This window comes from Mycteria americana, chromosome 2 (genome assembly GCF_035582795.1).
Source record: "Mycteria americana isolate JAX WOST 10 ecotype Jacksonville Zoo and Gardens chromosome 2, USCA_MyAme_1.0, whole genome shotgun sequence".
Taxonomy (NCBI): domain Eukaryota; kingdom Metazoa; phylum Chordata; class Aves; order Ciconiiformes; family Ciconiidae; genus Mycteria; species Mycteria americana.
The window spans coordinates 92,741,575-92,747,574 of record NC_134366.1 but is presented as its reverse complement, the minus strand read 5'-3'; the positions used below and the strand labels follow the sequence as shown (position 1 = coordinate 92,747,574).

General features: G+C 40.6%; 1 long non-coding RNA gene across 3 annotated transcripts in view; it reads left to right on the top strand.

The window, feature by feature from the left end:
- Positions 1-682: 682 nt before the first annotated feature.
- Positions 683-6,000, top strand: part of LOC142406708 (uncharacterized) — a 71,023-nt gene continuing 65,705 nt past the window's right edge. For 2 of the 3 annotated variants that reach the window (XR_012774674.1, XR_012774673.1), the window contains exons 1-2: positions 964-1,004; positions 1,281-1,373. This is a non-coding gene — a long non-coding RNA (uncharacterized LOC142406708). Of the gene's footprint in view, positions 746-963; positions 1,005-1,280; positions 1,374-6,000 lie in introns of those variants that run through there. The other variant, XR_012774675.1, reaches the window with a different exon arrangement.

Genomic DNA, 6,000 nt, shown 5'->3' with positions numbered 1-6,000 from the left:
CGACACTCACACCAGAGTGCCACCAAGCTCCAAGGCAGATGGGTAACTGATAGGTGATTGCTTTGTAACTAAGTAGACTGCTTAAAAATACCAAATAGTAATGTAGTTACTGCAGTATGTTTCTGATTAAAAAAAGTCCATTTTGCATTCCTCATCCCAAAACCACATTTAGTAATGCCAAAAGAAGCAACGAAGTGATCTTCCTTACATAGCAAAAACACAAGAAAACCTACTAGTATTGAGAGGTTAGCATCCAAACTTTGATACATAAACACTATTACCAGTCACCTCATTACTGAAAGATTGACCAACCTTTATCTGTCAAAGAATCTACTGGTAAGAGTGAAATCCATGCCATCATTTAAGTGGCCTAATCAGATTGTGCCTTCTGGCTTGGAAATACTGCATTGGTTTGCTTTTTAGGGAGATTTTTTCCTTTTGCTTTTTGTCTTTCTTTTTTTCTCTTTGCTGAAAAGCTCTTGAAACAACTATTAAATAAAGGCAAGCAGCCGACAGTCCTTTTCTTCCATCAAAGCGTGGAAAAATGTAGCCATCTGCCTTTCTGTGAATTGTAAGGGAAGGAGGGGAAAGCTATGCTAAATATCTGAGGAATGATGAAGCAAGGCAAGCTGTGCACTCTGGTTTTCTGTATCAGCTGCATAACTCATCCATCACTATTGCAGTTTGCAGCTGGGGATATTGCAGGGCTCTGAGATGAACTGTAGTGGGAGATGGAAACGTCCTGGTGAGTTGTCTGGCTAGTGTAGTTATGAGGCCTCTGCTGTTACATTGTAGATGCTTCTCTGTTGCTGTAAGAAAACTATGACAGTTTTAAACAAAAAGCTTGGATGACTTCTGTCTCTTGGAAAGGTCTAGACTGATAACCTGTCATTCCAATTTTGGTTAGGTTTGAGTTTTAAAAGTTCTTGGGAGTGGCATGCACACTGCAACCTTCTTTGCATTTTCCTAACCATGTTCTTCAGCTCACACACGGAGGAGAACTTGTAGGCAGAATCTGAATTTGACAAGAAAGGGATGATGCATTATTGCCCTTCCCCACTCAAATGGTCACCAGTAGTTCAAATATTCCAGCATTTTCATTTCTTCCTTGCTCTTCTCTTCTCTTTTGCCTGTACCTGCTGCTTTGATTGTTTTTCTGCCTGCCTCCTGTTCTTCCCCTAACCCTACCTCTTTGCTTAGTCCCCCGCCCTGCCTGAACATTTAACTTCCAGTTTTGAACTCCAGCCTCTCCTGGTTTTAACAGTTCCTATGTTAGGCAGTTCTCCCTACCATCAGCCTTCTGCATACTGTCAGAAGAAGAGTCCAGGTGTTGTTAGCTCTGGGATCTAGGAAGTGGTGTGACCGTAATAAAGGTAAGCGAGCCCCATCTCTCTTGGGAAAAGTAGAATGATTGAGATGTGGCCACCTCCTTCCAAGCCACTAGTGTGCTGCAGCTTCACTGCAATGCAACAGCAGTGTTTAGAATATATGATGTATGGTTGTATGGTTTTAGTAGAGAGATATAGCCTAAACGGAAATAGGTCTTGGAAACCTTTCAAGCTAAGTTTTGAATTTCAGGGCTTTAGAAAAGTTTATAAATTCCTTCCCTAAAATTTGGAGATTTAACATTTTAGTTACAGTTTGCATAGTATATATTAGTTTTGGTAGCTGTGTTTTACTGAGAAATCTGCTGTGCTGCTTGTTCAGGGAACCTTTCTATCCCTATGCAACTGTAAATAATTGCTGTCTGTACCAGACTTCTCTGCTGGGTTTTCTCATGACTTTCAAAGGATTCCAAGTAGGCTTCAGTGCAGTGACTTTATGATGTATGGGAGAAGCTATTAGTGCTGTTTCCAGCATAACAGGATCCTACTTTAATTGTGGGACTGACATACCTTTAACACTCCTTTCTTCTTAACCTTTTGAATACTAGAAAAGATAGTTGATGCAGCTTTTGTCAATTTAAATATAGGAAGTGTTTATTGGGATGGCCTCACTGTACTAGCTAGTGGAAGAAGGAAGAGAATTTTCTTTTTGTCTTGAACAAGAGGTATGTGCTGTACTAAATAACCTGTATGTGTACTGAGTGGTTTGTTAGCTTTTAACCAAGCCTCCTGTTCAGTCTAGCACTTGCATTACCAAGAGTATCCGCTTTCCCTTTTCCCAAGCCTCGCAGCTTAACCACAGAACAGACTGTTTTCCAAGGGTGCAAGTTCTTGAATTTGTCGTAGCTACTAGTGATAAATTATCTTTCCCATAAAGACACAGCAGGAAGGAGCTCAGCATAATTACTTGTGTTCCTTGGTTAGTATCCTTAGAGCAGGTTAAGCTGAAGGAAGGACCTGAAGGCTTAGAAGCCTCACAGAAGGTCAGGCGGCAAACTCGACTATGAACCACGTTTTCTCTTTGCATGACACTACTTTCCCTTGACCAGCAAAGCCCATTTCGTTTTAGACATTTTATTTTTCTATCTGTTCTGTCGGTGTAAGAACAATGTTCCTTTTTTAGAAAGCTTTTAGTTTTACTTTTCTTGGCTTAGATCTGAGGTTAGGTTTACAAAAACAATAAGCTGCTCAGTTTTTATGATAGTTATAAATATAGAATTGACTATTCATAAATCTAAATAAGGCTGTAAAATACAATGTGATTGTAAAATAAAGAATGGAAGGGATTTTTTAGTTTAAGCATATGGTCTTTGTTTCATGTGTGCTTACATCCCCTGCTCCACAAAAAACTCAGCTGAGCCATTGTAAATGATTCAGGTCAACAACTCCACCCTTTTGCATTAGATACCCTCAGGGTGACACACCACGAAAAGCTACCTACTTGGCAGTTACTGGGGAGCAGTATGCTCGTGAGGAAGATCCCAGTTTTGATCTAATGACTGTTGACAGAAGACATTATTAATACTTTTTAAAGTTTGCTGATAGTTAGTAAATGCATGCCAACAGGTTAGGATGCCTACATCCTGATGCAGCCCCAATATGGGAGCTTAGAAGACTCCTCATTGCTCTGCAGTGACTCTGAGGGTAGGGGCTATGTCACCAATACCAACGTTTTTGTGTTCGCTCTTAAGGTTTTGAGTATTAAGTTTGGTACTGATGATAGATCTATATCCCCCTCCAGGGTCCTGCAGATTACTGGGAATATAAGTCATTGGTAATGAAGTCTAAAGTTAGGGTTTCCTACTTCTCCCACGGGCCTGTTTGGGGGGGTCTGTTGCCTTCTACTATACCCAAAACACTGTTTTCTCTAGCAAAAATGTGATATAATGGACTTTATTTCCTTCAACAGAATTTGGCATGTGACATCGTATATGTACTGGCTTGTCACCTCTCAAATGCAAGATTTAATGCATTGCAATGTTTTTTAATGATTTTAGAGTATATCATATTATGGAGATTGGTAGCCAGTCTAGACTTAACATTGCAAATTGCTTTTATTCATTATGAAGTTCCATTTCATTGTTTTGTGCTCCTGCCCTATAATACTAGTATGCTTTTAAAAATAGTCTAAACTTGCTTGATGAACTGCACCCTGATTATTCCAGAAGCTGCATAAAGCAGCTTCACAGCCGGGGTGAGAAAAGTCTTTCAAGCCTGCAGCAGGTCTCACTAAATCTAGCTACCTACAATAGAAAACTGAGATTGTGAGCTGCATACCTGGTTGTATCTGTGTTTTGAGAAGATATTACCCCAACAGCGTAAAGATCAGATCAATCACGTTTCCGTCTGTCTTCTTTTTACTGTTATTATTTCATTCCTCTTAAAGCTCTCTTGTGATCCTGTGACAACACATCCTTGGCAAAAGGCCAGCGTGGCGAGCCTGCCCTTCTTGGCAGATAGACTGTGTTGCATTCCCAGCTTAACATAGAGGGATGTATGCAACAGAAGTCTTATCCAAGAGCACTGACGGCTTTTGTCTCAACCTTTAAGAACACCTACATCCCAAAAGAAGATAGGGTGTGGACAGGGTGCAAACTCCTCTGGGTAAGCGTAAGACAGTGGGGATGTTCATTGTCTACAGGGAGGCCTGAATTATGCCTCCTGCTGGCTATGGCCTCCACCGATAGCCAACACTGAGCTTTCAAATTCAGGCTCCCTCTCGCTTGGAGTCACCCTGATTCTGAGTGTCTTGGATTTTCTATCGTATGGTGGCACAGTCACAAGACGATAGATGAAGTTTTATCTGTGGCCCGGTGGTCTGAGCCTTCTTTTTGTGAATACGGGTGTTGAATTTCCCTATTTTGAGGGAACTGAGCTCATGTCCTCCATCTGCTGGTGGGTGCCCTATGCCCCACGTCGTTTTTGTAAAAGATGTCTACCTTTGGGGCCGTATTGCAAGGGAAGGGAGATAACCTGTTGCTGCAGGTCCTGGGCACAGAAAGGGGTTTGGGTGTGTGAACATAGTGGCAGATGTGAGCACATGACTTGGGGTTACAAGAGGTTTTGCATATAAAGCAGCCAATTAAAAACATGAAGCAGGCTGAGCAGTCCCCTGACTTCCCTTGCCATGTGCTTTTTTTCTGTGAGTTTCTTTCCAAGGCACGTGAGGCATGACTGTTTTTCTGCTCTGGGATTCAGTTGCTTCAAAGGCATGGCGATACTCAGTATAGCTAATGCTAAGTCCCTCATCTTTCTCTATTTTATATCTTAGAACTGACAATACTGGCACACCTTTCTAACGCATATCTTTTCCTCATATCCAGAAAATGTGTTTTTCTCTTTCACGGAAATATGTACTATTCTTCTAGGAGATGTTCTGTGTATATTCCAAATAATGCCATGACAGATGAAAGCAAATATCACTCAGCTGGAAACTCACTAAAGTTGGGCAGTTTCTTTTTGTCTGGAAAGCACCTGCTATTTTATGTACATCCCATAAAAATAATTTTACTAACCATTAATTTACTGCTGCTACAAAACATTTAAACTTACTCCCTTTCACTCAGATGTGCAGCACCAGCCCTTGGTTACAGGTAAATACCAGGTAATACCTACAGTAATTATAAAATGTCTCTAAGCCCCAGAATTGATTCTTTTACCTTTCCCTGCAAAGTTTCCTCCTGCTCTGCAATGCCCACCCACACATTCATATATGCATTTGGGGAGCTCAGCTGCAGGATCTGGGCTAACGTCTGTTTTGTTTTATATGCACATATACACACACACACACACGCACACAGGATAATGAATATCTTGGTGAAGAAATGCCTAACAGTTAAAAATGTGGTTTAGATTATGTAGCTTTCTGTTTCATACGAGTATGTTTCATCCCCATCAGAATGGGCAAAATTTTCAGGCTCTTCTATAGGCAGGTAAATTTGGAGTTTATAGTTACTGAATTCATTTAAACAGAAATACTGTTGTATGGTAATGAAAAAAGATGCCACAAATTTGCGATGATCTAAAAAGGTTGTGGAGTTGGACTCAAATGGCCTAAGATGAATATGGTGAGAATCCCCGACCCATCCCCAAAACTGGATCTCATCAGCATGCTGAAACAATTTGGCAGCAAACGCCTGCTCTCAGGTCACTTTCCAGCCTTTTGACAGCTGTGTGCTCTCTTCATCCAAACCCATGAAAAAGACCTGTAATTCATTGGCAAGCTGCTTAAATTATTTACATGTGTTACTTGGAGCATTTGAAAGGTAATTTTAGAGACATGCTATTAGCCTAGGTGATAACATAATCCATAATGCCCAGTATTTCCCATTGTAAAATTTTGCACTCAGTTTTCTGTGATTTTTTGCTAAGCTTTAACAGTTTGAACGGAAATTTTCCGTTTTGGATATCTGTCTCAAGTAGACCTGGGGGTGGGGAAATGAGCTAAAACTTTTTTGATGAAGACTAAACAATTTCAAAGAACAAAGGACACAATATCTTCTCCTTTCTTGAAGTTTAGCAGCCTCGTACTTTGAAGAAATGGTTTGATGTTTAATAGGAGGCTGCCTTTGTATTAAGTATTCTCTTGCTCATCTAGGGAGGGTAAAAAATCCCA